Source organism: Oncorhynchus mykiss, chromosome 25 (assembly GCF_013265735.2).
Source record: "Oncorhynchus mykiss isolate Arlee chromosome 25, USDA_OmykA_1.1, whole genome shotgun sequence".
Lineage (NCBI taxonomy): Eukaryota > Metazoa > Chordata > Actinopteri > Salmoniformes > Salmonidae > Oncorhynchus > Oncorhynchus mykiss.
Window position 1 is genome coordinate 22,443,623 of NC_048589.1, and position 14,619 is coordinate 22,458,241.

Genomic DNA, 14,619 nt, shown 5'->3' on the forward strand with positions numbered 1-14,619 from the left:
CATTTTATAAGGCTATCTGATGATAATTGCCATGTCATCACAATGTTCACTGTATTTTAGCAACCTGAAATGCTTTGATAGACACTGCATTTTGTCATTTTGTTTTGATATTCTTCAAAAGTGTTCCAACATTTTTTCATGGGAAATAAACATATTGTTTCTGTCTAAAATGTCATTAGCATACATTTAGCAAAGTGGAAAGTGTACACTGAAAGAATGTGAAGATCAGTTATTTTGACATGCAACAGATTTGTCAGAAAAAAGTATTGCTATCGATACTTCCTTGCTGAACAGCCAGGTTGCTAGCCTTCAACTGCGTTTTTGACATTTGTCCAAGGTAGTTGTCATGAAGCATACTACGGTAGCTATTTGTTCTCCTATACCTGCCATTATCTACACTGTCAATGCCACAGTGTACAGTACTGTAACACTGTGGCACACAATAAATAGTCTGTTTAACAATCACAGATATTTTCATTTGATATATTTTCCGGATTCATTATTCTATTCACTCTTATTTCAAACATATTTCAAGGATTTGTGTTAAAAATGGTTCCTGCTATTATACAGTATACCCAGTATGTCCACGACTTACACTGAGTGTACAAAACATTATGAACACCTTCCTAATATTGAGTTGCACTGATTGAAATGGATTTAACAAGTGACATCAATAAGGGATCATAGCCTTAACCTGTATTCACCTATTCAGTCTTACATATTGGTTACATATTGGTTATGCATATTCATAATACTTTTGGAGTGAGCATTTGAATATGAGCATTTCCACATAGACGGAAATTAGTTGGCTTGTGGCTAGCATGCAAATAGCAACCATATAAAGGGCAGGGTGTTATAGGCCTACCTAATAGTGACAACAAACCCATATACAGTGGGGCAAAAAAGTATTTAGTCAGCCACCAATTGTGCAAGTTCTCCCACTTAAAAAGATGAGAGAGGCCTGTAATTTTCATCATAGGTACACTTCAACTATGACAGACAAAATGAGGAAAAACAATTCAGAAAATCACATTGTAGGATTTTTAATGAATTTATTTGCAAATTATGGTGGAAAATAAGTATTTGGTCACCTACAAACAAGCAACATTTCTGGCTCTCACAGACCTGTAACTTCTTCTTTAAGTTGCTCCTCTGTCCTCCACTCGTTACCTGTATTAATGGCACCTGTTTGAACTTGTTATCAGTATAAAAGACACCTGTCCACAACCTCAAACAGTCACACTCCAAACTCCACTATGGCCAAGACCAAAGAGCTGTCAAAGGACACCAGAAACAAAATTGTAGACCTGCACCAGGCTGGGAAGACTGGTAAGCAGCTTGGTTTGAAGAAATCTACTGTGGGAGCAATTATTAGGAAATGGAAAACATACAAGACCACTGATAATCTCCTTGAACTGGGGCTCTACGCAAGATCTCACCCCGTGGGGTCAAAATGATCACAAGAACGGTGAGCAAAAATCCCAGAACCATGCCGGGGGACCTAGTGAATGACCTGCAGAGAGCTGGGACCAAAGTAACAAAGTCTACCATCAGTAACACACTACGCCGCCAGGGACTCAAATCCTGCAGTGCCAGACGTGTCCCCCTGCTTCAGCCAGTACATATCCAGGCCCGTCTGAAGTTTGCTAGAGAGCATTTGGATGATCCAGAAGAAGATTGGGAGAATGTCATATGGTCAGATGAAACCAAAATATAACTTTTTGGTAAAAACTCAACTCGTCGTGTTTGGAGGACAAAGAATGCTGAGTTGCATCCAAAGAACACCATACCTACTGTGAAGCATGGGGGAGGAAATATCATGCCTTGGGGCTGTTTTTCTGCAAAGGGATCCAGACGATTGATCCGTGTAAAGGAAAGAATGAATGGGGACATGTATCGTGAGATTTTGAGTGAAAACCTCCTTCCATCAGCAAGGGCATTGAATATGAAACGTGGCTGGGTCTTTCAGCATGACAATTATCCCAAACACACCGCCCGGGCAACGAAGGAGTGGCTTCGTAAGAAGCATTTCAAGGTCCTGGAGTGGCTTAGCCAGTCTCTAGATCTCAACCCCATAGAAAATCTTTGGAGGGAGTTGAAAGTCCGTGTTGCCCAGCAACAGCCCCAAAACATCACTGCTCTAGAGGAGATCTGCATGGAGGAATGGGCCAAAATACCAGCAACAGTGTGTGAAAACCTTGTGAAGACTTACAGAAAACTTTGACCTCTGTCATTGCCAACAAATGGTATATAACAAAGTATTGAGGTAAACTTTTGTTATTGACCAAATACTTATTTTCCACCATAATTTGCAAATAAATTCATTAAAAATCCCACAATGTGATTTTCTGGATTTTTTTTCTTCTCATTTTGTCTGTCATAGTTGAAGTGTACCTATGATGAAAATTACAGGCCTCTCTCATCTTTTTAAGTGGGAGAACTTGCACAATTGGTGGCTGACTAAATACTTTTTTCCCCCACTGTATATCTTGTAGCTTATATTCACTTATTTACACACACACATACGCACACGCACACAGACACACACACACACAAACATAGGACCAACATACTTATCTCATCTATGTTTTTCCTTACTTTCAATTAAACCTCTATCCATCCAACCTTTTTACTAATGGACTGGACACAAAAATGGATTGGACAGTTACTGTATGGATGGAGAGAGGTTTACATGAAAGTAATGGAAAATACAGACAATATTATTATTTTGTGTGTGTACCCTCTGCTGTCATTGTGGTTACAAAAAATGAATTAAATTCCTAATGCTCTTGAGGCTGAATGGAAGCAAGTACCAGCAGCAATGTTCCATCTAGTGGAAAGAGTTCCCAGAAGAGTCGAAGCTGATGTAGCAGCAAAGGGGGGACCAACTCCATATTAATGCCAATGATTTTGGAACGAGATGTTGGAGAAATGGCTTTTTGTTGCATCCAGATACTATACAGATAAAGGCAGAGGTCTGCTCAGGCATATTTGTTTGCAATTAGCCAAATCTTATTTTCTCATTTACTACATGACCTGAAAGGTAGATTCTAGGAAGCCTTTGATAAGACCTCTCCATTCTGTCGTACGAAACAGCAGCTGTGATCCATGAACTTGTATGAAGATTCTATTTCAGAGCACAGATTGTGGAACAGCACATAATGTACAGTACCAATCAAAAGTTTGGACACATTTACTCATTCCAGGGTTTTTTATTTATTTTGACAATTTTCTACATTGTAGAATAATAGTAAAGACATCAAAAATATGAAATAACACATATGGAATCATGTAGTAACCAGAAAAGTGTTAAACAAATCCAAATGTATTTTATGTTTGAGATTCTTCAAATTAGCCACCCTTTGCCTTGATGACAGCTTTGCACACTCTTGGTATTCTCTCAACCAGCTTCATGAGAATACATTTCAATTAACAGGTGTGCCTTGTTAAAAGTAAATTTATGGAATTTCTTCCTGCGTTTGAGCCAATCTGCCTCATTGTCTAATGATTGGAGACAGGCGCAGGAATACGTAACAGGGTTTTTAATTTACTCCACAGAAACTAAAGAGTGAGGTGTAAACCTCTACATAATACATGGGACAAGACCTGTAAAACAAGTGCACAATAACACGTAGCGTGGAAGCCGATACAACAGCACAGGTACTCACAAGACCAACAGACATGGTAACAATAACCGACAAGGACAATGGGGAAAAGAGGGCACATGTATAACATACTAATCAGGGGAAATGGGAACCAGGTGTGCGTAATGAGACAAGACATTACGGGGTTGGTGGTAATGAATCCAGTTCAGTGACGTCTAAAAGGCAGGTGACGTAGTCCTCCGGAGCAGCGGTACCGGGGGGATCCGTGACACAATCAATTGTGTTATGACAAGGTAGGGGTGGTATACAGAAGATAGCCTTATTTGGTAAAAGGCCAAGTCCATATTATGGCAAGAACAGCTCAAATAAGCTCAAATAAGCAAAGAAAAACAACAGTCCAGCATTACTTTAAGACATGAAGGTCAGTAAATACAGAACATTTCAAGAACTTTGAAAGTTTCTTCAAGTGCAGTCGCAAAAACAGTCAAGCGCTGTGATGAAACTGGCTCTCATGAGGGCCGCCACAAGAATTGAAGACCCAGAGTTACCTCTGCTGCAGAGGATAAATTAATTAGAGTTAACCGCTCCTCAGATTGCAACCCAAATAAATGCTTCAGGTAACAGATATATCTCAACATCAACTGTTCAGAGGAGACTGTGTGAATCAGGTCTTCATGGTCGAAAGAAACCACTACTAAAAGCTAGAGCTGCCGCTTTCAAGGAGCGAGACACTAATCCGGACGCTTATAAGAAATCTCGCTATGCCCTCAGACGAACCATCAAACAAGCAAAGCGTCAATAAAAGATTAAGATTGAATCCTACTACACCGGCTCTGACGCTTGTCGGATGTGGCAGGACTTGAAAACTATTACGGACTATAAAGGGAAACCAAGACGCGAGCTGCCCAGTGACACGAGACTACCAGACGAGCTAAATGCATTTTATGCTCGCTTGGAGGCAAGCAACACTGAAGCATGCACGAGAGCACAAGCTGTTCTGCATGACTGTGTGATAACGCTCTCGGTAGCCGATGTGAGCAAGACCTTTAAACAGGTCTACATTCACAAAGCCACAGGGCCAGATGAATTACCAGAACGTGTACTCAAAGCATGCACGGACCAACAGGCAAGTGTCTTCACTGACATTTTCAACCTCTCCCTGACTGAGTTTGTAATACCTACATGTTTCAAGCAGACCACCATATTCCCTGTGCCCAAGGAAGCAAAGGTAACCTGCCTAAATGATTACCGCCCCGTAGCACTCACGTCGGGATCCATGAAATGCTTTGAAAGGCTGATCATGGCTCACATCAACAGCATCCTCCCGGATACCCTAGACACAGTCCAATTCGCATACCTCCCCAACAGATCCACTGATGAAGCAATCTCAATCGCACTCCACACTGCCCTTTCCCACCTGGACAAAAGGAACACCTACAGTGGGGAGAACAAGTATTTGGTACACTGCCGATTTTGCAGGTTTTCCTACTTACAAAGCATGTAGAGGTCTGTAATTTTTATCATAGGTACACTTCAACTGGGAGAGACTGAATCTAAAACAAAATCCAGAAAATCACATTGTATGATTTTTAAGTAATTCATTTGCATTTTATTGCATGACATAAGTATTTGATCACCTACCAACCAGTAAGAATTCCCGCTCTCACAGGTCTGTTAGTTTTTCTTTAAGAATCCCTCCTGTTCTCCACTCATTACCTGTATTAACTGCAACTGTTTGAACTTGTTACCTGTATAAAAGACACCTGTCCACACACTCAATCAAACAGACTCCAACATCTCCACAATGGCCAAGACCAGAGAGCTGTGTAAGGACATCAGGGATAAAATTGTAAACCTGCACAAGGCTGGGATGGGCTGCAGGACAATAGGCAAGCAGCTTGGTGAGAAGGCAACAACTGTAGGTGCAATTATTTGAAAATGGAAGAAGTTCAAGATGACTATCAATCACCCTCGGTCTGGGGCTCCATGCAAGATCTCACCTCATGGGGCATCAATGATCATGAGGAAGGTGAGGGATCAGCCCAGAACTACATGGCAGGACCTGGTCAATGAGCTGAAGAGAGCTGGGACCACAGTCTCAAAGAAAACCACTAGTAACACACTACGCCGTCATGGATTAAAATCCTGCAGCGCACGCTCAAGCCAGCGCATGTCCTGGCCCGTCTGAAGTTTGCCAATGACCATCTGGATGATCCAGAGGAGGAATGGGAGAAGGTCATGTGGTCTGGTGAGACAAAAATAGAGCTTTTTGGTCTAAAATCCACTCGCCGTGTTTGGAAGAAGAAGGATAAGTACTACCCCAAGAACACCATCCCTACCGTGAAGCATGGAGGTGGAAACATCAGTCTTTGGGGATGCTTTTCTGCAAAGGGGACAGGACGACTGCACCGTATTGAGGGGAGGATGGAATGGATGGGGCCATGTATCGCGAGATCTTGGCCAACAACCTCCTTCCCTCAGTTAGAAGATGGGTCGTGGCTGGGTCTTCCAGCATGACAACAACCCGAAACACACAGCCAGGACAACTAAGGAGTGGCTCCGTAAGAAGAATCTCAAGGTCCTGGAGTGGCCTAGCCAGTCTCCAGACCTGAACCCAATAGGAAATCTTTGGAGGGAACTGAAAGTCCGTATTGCCCAGCGACAGCCCCGAAACCTGAAGGATCTGGAGAAGGTCTGTATGGAGAAGTGGGCCAAAATACCTGCTGCAGTGTGTGCAGACCTGGTCAAGAACTACAGGAAACGTATGATCTCTGTAATTGCAAACAAAGGTTTCTGTACCAAATATTAAGTTCTGCTTTTCTGATGTATCAAATGCTTATGTCATGCAATAAAATGCTAATTAATTACTTAAAAATCATACAATGTGATTTTCTGGATTTTTGTTTTAGATTCCGTCTCTCACAGTTGAAGTGTACCTATGATAAACAATTCCAGACCTCTACATGCTTTGTAAGTAGGAAAACCTGCAAAATCGGCAGTGTATCAAATACTTGTTCTCCCCACTGTATGTGAGAATGCTGTTCATTGACTACAGGTCAGCGTTCAACACCATAGTGCCCACAAAGTTAATCACTAAACTAAGGACCCTGGGACTAAACAACTCCCTCTGCAACTGGATCCTGGACTTCCTGACGGACCACCCCCAGGTGGTAAGGGTAGGCAACAACACATCTGCCACGCTGATCCTCAAGACTGGGGCCACTCAGGGTTGTGTACATATTCCCCTCCTGTACTCCCTGTTCACTCACGACTGCATGGCCAAACACGAGTCCAACACCATCATTAAGTTTGCTGACAACAATGGTAGGCCTGATCACCGACAACGATGAGACAGCCTATAGGGAGGAGGTCAGAGAACTGGCAGTGTGGTGCCAAGACAATATCCTCGCCCTCAATGTGAGCAAGACAAAGTAGCTGATCGTGGACTACAGGAAAATGCGGGCCGAACAGGACCCCATTAACATCAACTGTGCTGTAGTGGAGCGGTTCAAGACTTTCGAGTTCCTTGGTGTCCACATCACCAACGAACTATCATGGTCCAAACAAACCAAGACAGTTGTGAAGAGGGCACGACAAAACATTTTCCCCCACAGGAGACTGAAAATATTTGGCACGGGTCCCCAGATCCTCAAAAGTTTGTACAGCTGCACCATTGAGAGCATCCTCGCTACAGAGGGTAGTGCGTATGGCCCAGTACATCACTGGGGCAAAGCTTCCTGCCATTCAGGACGTATATTATAGGCGATGTCAGAGGTAAGCCCATAAAATTGTCAGAGACTCCAGTCACCCAAGTCATGGACTGTTCTCTCTGCTACCACACGGCAAGCGGTACCGGAGCGCCAAGTCTAAGACCAAAAGGCTCCTTAACAGCTTCTACCCCCAATCCATAAGACTGCTGAATAATTAATCAAATGGCCACTGGACTATTACATTGCCCCCCCCCCCCCCCATTTGTTTTGTATACTGCTGCTACTCGCTGTTTATTATCTATGCATAGTCACTTCACCCTACCTACATGTACAATTACCTCAACTAACCTGTACCCCACACACTGACTCGGTACCGGTACCCCCTGTATATAGCCTTGTTATTGTGTTACTTTTTATTATTTTATTTTTTTACTTTAGTTTATTTGGTAAATATTTTCTTAACTCTTCCTGAACTGCGCTGTTGGCTAAGGGCTTGTAAGTAAGTATTTCACGGTAAGGTCTACACTTGTTGTATTCGGTGCATGTGACAAATAAAGTTTCATTTGATTTAAGGACAACAATGAGAAGAAGAGACTTGCTTGGGCCAAGAAACACGAGCAATGGACATTAGACCGGTGGAAATCTGTCCTTTGGTCTGATGAGACCAAATTTGAGATTTTTGGTTGCAATCGTCGTGTCTTTGTGAGACACAGAGTAGGTGAACGGATGATCTCCGCATGTGTGATTCCCACCATGAAGCATGGAGAAGGTGTGATGGTGTGGGGGTGCTTTGCTTGTGACTCTCTCTGTGATGTATTTAGAATTCAACACACCAGGCTGTGTGAGACCTTTAAACAGGTTAACATTCACGAGGCCGTAGGGCCAGACGGATTACCTGGGTGAGTACTCAGATCATGCTCTGACCAGCTGGCAAGTGTCTTCACTGACATTTTCAACCTCTCCCTTACCAAGTCTGTAATAACACCATCATCCCAGACACCCTGGATCCACTCCAATTTGCATACTGTTCACCCACGCGCACGACTCCAACACCATCACTAAGTTTGCTGACGACACAACGGTGGTAGACCTAATTACCAACGAAGATGAGACAGCCTATAGGGAGGAGGTCAGAGACCTAGCAGTGTGTTGCCAGAACAACAACCTCTCCCGCATCGTCAGCAAAACAAAGGAGCTGATCGTGGACTATGGTAGATGGAGGGCCGAGCACGCCACCATTCACATCGACGGAGCTGTAGTGGAGCGGGTTGAGAGCTTCAAGTTCCACGTGTCCACATCACTAAGGATTTATCATGGTTCACGCACACACAGTTATGAAGTGGGCACAACAATGCCTCTTGCCCCTGAGGAGGCTGTGAAGATTTTGCATGGGCCCTCTGATCCTAAAAAATGTCTAAAGCCGCACCATTGAGAGCATCTTGACTGGCTGCCTCACCGCTTGGTATGGCAACTGCTTGGCATCCAACCACAAGGAGCTACAGAGGGTAGTGCGTACAGCCCAGTACATCACTGAGGTCAAGCTCCCTGCCATCCAGGACCTCTATACCAGGCGGTGTCAATGCACCAAGTCTGGAACCAACAGGACCAAGAACGTCTTCTACCCACAAGCCGTAACACGGCTAAATAGTTAGTCCGTGTAGCTATTTGGTTACACACAATTTAACTACAGTGCCTTGCGAAAGTATTCGGCCCCCTTGAACTTTGCGACCTTTTGCCACATTTCAGGCTTCAAACATAAAGATATAAAACTGTATTGTTTGTGAAGAATCAACAACAAGTGGGACACAATCATGAAGTGGAACGACATTTATTGGATATTTCAAACTTTTTTAACAAATCAAAAACTGAAAAATTGGGCGTGCAAAATTATTCAGCCCCTTTACTTTCAGTGCAGCAAACTCTCTCCAGAAGTTCAGTGAGGATCTCTGAATGATCCAATGTTGACCTAAATGACTATTGATGATAAATACAATCCACCTGTGTGTAATCAAGTCTCCGTATAAATGCACCTGCACTGTGATAGTCTCAGAGGTCCGTTAAAAGCGCAGAGAGCATCATGAAGAACAAGGAACACACCAGGCAGGTCCGAGATACTGTTGTGAAGAAGTTTAAAGCCGGATTTGGATACAAAAATATTTCCCAAGCTTTAAACATCCCAAGGAGCACTGTGGAAGCGATAATATTGAAATGGAAGGAGTATCAGACCACTGCAAATCTACCAAGACCTGGCCGTCCCTCTAAACCTTCAGCTCAGACAAGGAGAAGACTGATCAGAGATGCAGCCAAGAGGCCCATGATCACTCTGGATGAACTGCAGAGATCTACAGCTGAGGTGGGAGACTCTGTCCATAGGACAACAATCAGTCGTATATTGCACAAATCTGGCCTTTATGGAAGAGTGGCAAGAAGAAAGCCATTTCTTAAAGATATCCATAAAAAGTGTTGTTTAAAGTTTGCCACAAGCCACCTGGGAGACACACCAAACATGTGGAAGAAGGTGCTCTGGTCAGATGAAACCAAAATTGAACTTTTTGGCAACAATGCAAAACGTTATGTTTGGCGTAAAAGCAACACAGCTGAACACACCATCCCCACTGTCAAACATGGTGGTGGCAGCATCATGGTTTGGGCCTGCTTTTCTTCAGCAGGGACAGGGAAGATGGTTAAAATTGATGGGAAGATGGATGGAGCCAAATACAGGACCATTCTGGAAGAAAACCTGATGGAGTCTGCAAAAGACCTGAGACTGGGACGGAGATTTGTCTTCCAACAAGACAATGATCCAAAACATAAAGCAAAATCTACAATGGAATGGTTCAAAAATAAACATATCCAGGTGTTAGAATGGCCAAGTCAAAGTCCAGACCTGAATCCAATCGAGAATCTGTGGAAAGAACTGAAAACTGCTGTTCACAAATGCTCTCCATCCAACCTCACTGAGCTCGAGCTGTTTTGCAAGGAGGAATGGGAAAAAATGTCTGTCTCTCGATGTGCAAAACTGATAGAGACATACCCCAAGCGACTTACAGCTGTAATCGCAGCAAAAGGTGGCGCTACAAAGTATTAACTTAAGGGGGCTGAATAATTTTGCACGCCCAATTTTTCAGTTTTTGATTTGTTAAAAAAGTTTGAAATATCCAATAAATGTCGTTCCACTTCATGATTGTGTCCCACTTGTTGTTGATTCTTCACAAAAAAATACAGTTTTATATCTATGTTTGAAGCCTGAAATGTGGCAAAAGGTCGCAAAGTTCAAGGGGGCCGAATACTTTCGCAAGGCACTGTATCTGCATCGATCCTTTTTGCACTAACTTTTTTTACTCATCATATACGCTGCTGCTACTGTTTATTATCTGTCACTTTATTCCTAGTAATATGTACATATCTACCTCAATTACCTTGTACCCCTGCACATCCACTCGTTACTGGTACCCCATGTATAATGCCAACTTATTTCCCATTGTGTATTTATTAATGATTTTATTTGTATGTGTTTTACTTTTTTATACATTTTCTATTTCCTTTTTCTCTGCATTGTTGGGAAGGGCCCGTAAGTAAGCATTTCACCGTTAGTTTACGAAGCAAGTGACAAATAAAATTGGATTTGATATGATTTGCATATATGTAACAGTTCTCTTCTCATTAGTAACACAATGTAGCCTAATTCCAATTAAATTTAGCATACATTAAGATTATTGTAAAAGAGTTTTAATAAACGGCATGAAGATAAAAAATATGTATATATAATGTTTTATCGTGTTTCTTATTACACCTCTGTTGTGATGCCTATATGCTGTGTACTGTGTGTCTGTTGAGACAAAGTGTTGTGTGCAGTATCTGTGTCAGGCAGCAAGTCATGTGGGTATGTCCCCACACTGGCGGGCAGCTGCACTAGCCCTGGCCCTCCTCTATTCGTGTCAGCAGGGCTCTCTGACTGGGAGTCGGTGGATTACACACACTGGAGGCCAATGGGTCACTGGATAAGAAGTCTTCTCTGTTACCTCAAATCCACAGATTAAACGCAGCATCGAGAGCCAGTGCTCCCTCGAGGACAAATGGGACTGAAAACACAGCTCTGCGAGGCCTCCAGCTTTGGCTTAACCCTTCTGTCTGTGTAGTGATTAAGCAATGTATGGATGAAATGACTTATTTTAGAGTTCTCTGTAGCAGACTTAAATACATCCAGGGCAAAATAGGGTTATGGCCAGTGTTGTTGACATGATATCTTAATTGGAAAGTTAATCCTGTGGCAGCTGAGTCTTATGAAACTAGAGTAAAACAGTCTGTCAAGCAGAATGAACTGAACACAATACTGACACAAATCACCCTGTGAACAATTATTAGACAGTAGTATTTGATGGCTTCCTTAGAGTTTGGCAAGCCAGGGTGACTAATTCCATGCCTTAGGCAGCTCTATGAACAGATAGCGTGGGTATGTGCTGCCCTGCATGCATGCCAGGCGGAAACAGTATGTGTTGATGTTGTTTGGTTGCTTTGGAATGCAGGATTTACAGGGTTCAGGAGGTTTAGAGACAGGTCAAAGGGTATGACATGGTTGCTTCAGGGTTATAGACTCAACATAATTATTACAATGTTCAAGCGTGTGTGTGTGTGTGTGTGTGTGTGTGTGTGTGTATTTAGGTTAGTGTGAGTGAATGTTAACTTATTGTACAGTGTGTGTGATTGTAAGCAGGTGTGTGTATTTTTCATGTGAGTTTATGAGGGGGTAATAATAGTGTGGTGTATGCTTAGTTGTGGGAGAGAACGATGAAGGTGATTCAGAATGAAACAGTGGCAGGGTGAGTGTTGTACCGTCTCGTCTGCTCGACTGATCCGAGGGAATCTGGGTCACTTCCAGACTGTTCACATACTACTGTGTATGTTCGACCCCCTTTCCATGTTCCGTCCTATCTGCCCTGGAGAATCTGCGACCCAGCTAGCGCCATGCTGATGACTCAAAGTAAATGTACTCATCCCCTATGGCAAATTGAGGAAAAAAATTAACAGTAGTTGTTTGTGTTGCACTAACCCTCTGGTGTCTCAATCTTCAGTGGTCTCATTTAGTAATATACCTTTTATGCCCACCTTTTGTGTCTGTCCAGTATATAGACATATCTACTGGATAGTTATCGTTGAAATCCATATATTTACATTTTAGTAATTTAGCAGACGCTCTTATCCAGAGCGACTTACTAGAGCATTTAGGGTTAAGTGACTTGCTCAAGGACAAATCGGCAAATTTTTCACCTAGTCGGCTCAGGCATTCAAACCAGCGACTTTTCGGTTACTGGCCCAATGCTCTTAACCGCTGGGCTACCTGCCGCATATCTATCATGGCATTCAAGGCTGTCTATTCTTCTCTTTGTGTCTCTCTCTACTCTCCATTTGTTGTTGAGAATGAGCACAATGGAATGGTACAGTACTAGTATATCACCACTTTTACAAATAGCACTATAGTCTGTGCTGCTGTCCTCCAGTCAAAAAGAAAGAATGAATTTTGATTGAAAACAAATATTCATTCATCTCGACTGATCATGGCAAAGCTAATGAGAAAAGCAACACGTTGTTATACAGATATATATTTTAATCCAGGCTTTACATGTCTGATACAGTGTCTGACACAGTATCACTAGAGAATGTTATCTAGCATAGTGCCTGTGTACCTGATAGAATGGATATGTTACCATCAGCTCTAGACACAAATATAATACTTTTTTTGTAGCCTATACATTTTTTAAACGGAAATATTGTATAAAACATGCAAATTTTGTGGTATTTGCACATACCCAAAATCCATTTTTCTCAACACTGGATGAAGTTGGCCTAAATATTATGGTTTTAGTTGGTTAAGACACTCCAGGACCTGATTTCGGTTAAATACTTTTAAAATCTTTCTATCTGTAAAATACTAAAGACATATCCTTTATATATACAAAAGTATGTGGACCCCTTCAAATTTGTGGATTCGCCTTTTTCATCCACACCCGTTGCTGATAGGTGTATAAATCGAGCACACAGCCATGCAATCTCCATAGACAACAATTAGCAGTAGAATGGCCTCACTGAAGAGCTCAATGACTTTCAACATGGCACAGTCATAGGATTCCACCTTTTCAACAAGTCAGTTCGTCATATTTCTACCCTGCTAGAGCTGCCCCGGCCAACTGCCCAGGCCAAAGTGCTGTTATTGTGAAGTGGAAACCTCTAGGAGCAACAACGACTCCGAAAAGTAGTAGGCTACACAAGCTCACAGAATGGCATCGCCAAGTGCTGAAGTGTGTAACGTGTAAAAATCGTCTGTCCTTGGTTGCAACACTCACTACCGAGTTCCAAACTGCCTCTGGAAGCAACGTCAGCACAAGAACTGTTCGTCAGGAGCTTCATGAAATAGGTTACCATTGCCGAGCAGCCGCACACAAGCCTAAGATCACCATGCGCAATGCCAAGCTTTGGCTGGTGTGGTGTAAAGCTTTCCGCCATTAGACTCTTGAGCAGTGGAAACGCGTATTCTGGAGTGATGAATCATGCTTCACCATCTGGCAGTCAGGCTGATGAATCTGGGTGTGGTGGATGCCAGGAGAACGCTACCTGCCCGAATGCATAGAGCAAACTGTAAAGTTTGGTGGAGGAGGAATAATGGTTTGGGGCAGGTTTTCATGGTTCGGACTAGGCCCCTTAGTTCCAGTGAAGGGAAATCTTAATGCTACAGCACACAATTACATTCTAGACAATTCTGTGGCAACAATTTGGGGAGGCCTTTTCCTGATTCAGCATGACAATGCCCCTGTGCACAATGCGAGGTCCATACAGAAATGGTTTTTCGTGATCAGTGTGGAAGAACTTTACCGGCCTGCTCGAACACCTTTGGAATGAATTGGAATGCTGACTGCGAGCCAGGCCTAATCAGTGCCCAACCTCACTAAAGCTCTTGTGGCTGATTGGAAGCAAGTTCCCGCAGCAATGTTCCAACATCTAGTAGAAAGCCATCCCAGAAGAGTAGAGGCTGTTATAACAGCAAAGGGGAACCAACTCCATATTTATGCCCATGATTTTGGAATGAGATGTTCGATGAGCAGGTGTCCTCATAATTTTGTTATCTAAAAATGCTTTTTTTGGCACATTTTTCCAAGAAAATGTTATCTAGAATAAAACTTTGACAACATATGAACAATTCCTTCAGAGTAAGTCTGGAGAATGTATAAATGGATAACCACACAAACTTTGGTAAATGTAGACGCTTCTGAAACTGAGAAAAGGTTGTTGGCATGTGGGAGGAATCTGAC